Source organism: Anopheles merus, chromosome 2L (assembly GCF_017562075.2).
Source record: "Anopheles merus strain MAF chromosome 2L, AmerM5.1, whole genome shotgun sequence".
Lineage (NCBI taxonomy): Eukaryota > Metazoa > Arthropoda > Insecta > Diptera > Culicidae > Anopheles > Anopheles merus.
In genome coordinates, this window is record NC_054083.1 from 17,578,724 (window position 1) to 17,582,865 (window position 4,142).

Sequence of the window (4,142 nt, forward strand, 5' to 3'; positions counted from 1 at the left end):
ATGAGAATTTAATCTAGCTTCCTTTAATCATAGTTATTGGTAATTGGGGCGTTGTAAAGTGACGGTGTTTACTGTATACCTCTTCCGATTTTTTTACGCAACTGCTAATAAATGCAAACTTTTCCTAAAGCACTGTTACACGATGATAAGGAAAAGGCGAAACACACGAATGCTCAAATACATATCAACCAAATAAAAAGGAACAGGTTGTGAACATAAAACCAGTCGCATTTTTCCGTTGCAAAAGGGTGTTAATTTCACGTCCTTGACTGGATCCATGAATGGTGTTGTCCAATGTTGGAATAGCACGTGCATGTTTGTAACGGCCAAAACCGACTAGTTGCCATTAGGAGAAGCATGAAATAAATTTGACCAAAACATTGTTTATTAAAACAATTAAAAACATAGTATGCTTTTAGCAAAAAAAAGGACATTGTCACGCACAATTCTTGACATTTGTTTGGCACACAGTTTCCTTGTCCTTCCTGCCTGATTGATGGTTTTCTCACGATATCTGGTTGGGAAACAACTTAATCTCGATTTTATATGTCTGACTGACAATTTACCAGGGTTTTACAAATAGATTGAAAAAGGCTTTTGAGATTTGATCGGATTATTTGTTTAGTAGCTTAATTAGTAGCTGTTAGGTTATCAGATATGCTGATCTGGAAAACTATTTTTTCCTTAGCACACATTTGTATCATTATATATTTATGTATCCCATTTTCCTGGTAGTATTGTTTATTCCATACTTTTTCTAATATATTAAATAATGTACAAAGCCAAACTTAAATTTAAATGGTTAAATAAAATGGTTCAACATGCTTTATTCGCAGAACTGTGGCCCTTACTATGGTCAAATATGAAACACAGAGATATCATCCAATAGCAGTTTGATAGCTGATTAAATGAATCTGAATCCCGATTGGAAAGATTCATGAATCTCAAAGATTCATGAATCTTCAAAGATTCATGAAACTCGAAAGATTCAAGAATCTCAAAAAATTCATAAATTTCAAAGGATTCATTAATCTCGAAAGATTCAATTTCAAAAAATTATGTATATTTTTTTTGTCAAATTAATGAACATGTATTTCTTTAATCTGCTTGGTCTCTTATGTGACCTAAGCAACGTAAAAATTATCCTATACTATTATGAACAATTTTGGACAATCAAGAGTCGGGATGATTAAAAAGAGCTAAGGTGATTTTTAAAAGAGTCGATGATCAAAATAATCAAATACATACACAATAAATACAATAATCAAAATACACTTTTGATTTTCACATATCCCTGTAAATTTTCCGTCTTCGTTTAAGATCCTCTTCACCATGTGCAATCATGTTATTTTCAGTACTTCTTAAATCAGTAATAGGATAGACTAATTAATATAGAATAGTTAAGGATAGCTTAGTTATTATGGGAAATGAGTGGAAACTGAAAGGCACACATATTAATAAATAATTGAATTGAGTTGAATTGAAAACAATGGTTCATCAGAGCTATACTGTCGCCTTTTGAAGTCTTTGCTTGTTCTTTTTCTTCTTCTTCCTCAGTTTCCAGTTGGTATATGTTTACTCTGGCCAGCAGATCGGAGGAGTCAATAGAGTTCGAGAGTGTTTTTGCCACAAATACACGTTGGGAAACTCTGCGTCGATATTTTAAAACAATCAATTAGAATAAGAGATTCAGTGTTCCCCTTTTCGGCCAATCAATGATTCAATCTTCGAAAATAATGGCTAATTCTTTTACAACGAGCGACAGCTTGTAGTGAGGAGCAAAACCATAGTAATTATTTTTCTAAGCGATAGATTTCGCAAAAAAACAACATTTACAAATAAGCATTTATTCCTAAGCGCCTTTAAATTCTCTCTAATCTGCCTTGAGACAGTATAATTTCCGATGAGGTATCGTAGGATAAAGCTGGGACATGTGGAAGGGATGTTGTGTTAAATCAATACATAGTAGTGTAAAGCAATTGTTTGGTGCTAGCGGCAAACAATGAAACAGCGAGTATACGATTGCTTTGGGAACATTCAGTTAATAAAAGCTGATTTTTGTTTTATTGTTTGTTGTTACAATTAGTGTAATTGTGATGCATTTCGATTTGCTCGAAACAACTATTGTGCACATTTCATTCTTTAAGCCATTGTTAAAGAACACAAAAGACACTTACGTCAAACATAGCAACATTTCGCTCTAAAATTTATACATTTATTCACCATCAATATTGAGCCTTGCTCTGCAAAACAGCAAGCACAACACGAGATGCCTCAACGTCGCCTGTCCTTGTTGCGTCGATAGGATCGAGGAGATCGCGAGCGGGATCGTGACCGCGAGCGTGAGTACGACCGTGATCTGGACCGGCCATGGCGACGGGACGCACTGGAGCGCTTGGAATCGGATCGTCCGTGACTAGTCGACGAGGCGTCGATTTTGAAGAAGAACGTTGATCACTCGACCGCCTGCTGCGATCTGGACTGCGCGACCTCGATCGTGAAATTGATCGTGAGCGGTGGTGAGAAGTTTGTTGCTTGCTGTGGTTGGTGGCAGGGTTTGAAATCTTAGATGCTGGCTTTGCAGCAGTTTCCTCATCCGATCCCCACAGATTATACTTGGAAAGATCCTCATCGCCTTCGTCTTCGTCGTCCTCATCCTCGTCGTCATCCTCGTTACCATCGTCATCGGACTCCTCGTCCTGATGTCTACGTTTCTGTTGCTCTTTTCGCGTACTGTTTCTCTGGCTTGCCTCCTCATCGGAATCGGTGCTCCGCCGTCGTTGTGCGGCACGGGCGCTTGATTCCTTCGGTTTTCCTTTGGGTTTCTTCCGACGTCCAAATTCATCGTACTCATCGTCAGACTCGACGCGATCCTTGTACTCGACAACGCCACGATCGTTATAGCCTCCTCCGTAGCCTGTAAAGTGGTCACACAAGCGGACGAAACAGTTTGATTCCATTCATCCGTTCCCTAGCCTTCATATATGCTTACCCGTCCGTTCCTCCACGTCGCAAAACCGTGGAGCGCTGCAGATGTTGCATGTGTGCCGTCGAGCCCAATTCACGTTAGCGCATTTATTGCATTGCCAGTCTTCGGCGCTGAACAGACCGCGCGACTTCTCGGCAGCTGCCTTGCCGATTTCGGTGCCAACTTTCTTTTTACCCCGGCGCTACTGCTACCGCCCCCCGTCGGAGTCGCTAGCCGTGGATCCATTTTTTGAACCGCTGTTGGGACGCTCCTTGCCGCAACGGTTACACTGGTTTCTTCGGGCAAAATAAGATTCTTACAACTAATCACGGCGGACGGTGCGATGCAGTGGTGCGAATGGCGCGTTGCCACACCACAGTTTTGGCGCAAGCCATTTTACGGAAGGGTGCATGGAGAAGGCCAAAACGTTAGATCCCAAAATAGTCTTCAATTGTGCTTTGAGAATAATAAATTGCCATCGGGGGTTTGCTTACTCGGGCTCCGGACAAGTCCAATCGCCATTCTTATTACTGGATGGTCGCTTTCCATCCGATTCGGTTTTGTGTATCCGGCACTGCTCATTGCATTTACCTTTCCGCGCTGCCACCCGAGGGAGAAGGGGATGCACGACGCAATTTACCTGCCGTGTGCTGTGTCGGATCAGGAAATCCTGCTGAAAATTTAAATGCCTGTTGAGCAACACTTTTCCGTCGTAAGCTGTAAATTGTTTATGATCTATTCATCAATACTTTTGATAAAATCGAGCCTCACGATTTTTCTGGATGTCAGTCACTGTCAACAACACACTGACGCCTAAATGTCAAATAGGTTAATGCCAGGGGTGAGCAACCTTGATTTTTTTCTTCAGAGGAAAATTGAAAAGTAACATTCCATGGCGCGCTACTTAACCGGGTACATTTTATCCAGTTTTCCGAATATCCGTGCTATTTAGAAATGACAGCTCAAAACAAAATTGGTATAATATGCTAAGCAGAAGGTGTGAAAACATCGTTATTAGACCATAATATCATAACAAAAAATAATAAAATTCATAACTATTTTGGATACAGGTATTCCCCGATATACGCCATACTCTATATACGCGATTTCGATGTACGCTATTTTCTAAATTTGACAGTTTTTTGAGCAAATTGAACTAATTTTACACATTGAA

General features: G+C 40.1%; 1 pseudogene; it reads right to left on the minus strand.

Moving 5' to 3' along the window:
- Positions 1-2,225: 2,225 nt before the first annotated feature.
- Positions 2,226-3,490, minus strand: LOC121592265 (annotated as a pseudogene).
- Between the last annotated feature and the right edge of the window lie 652 nt (positions 3,491-4,142).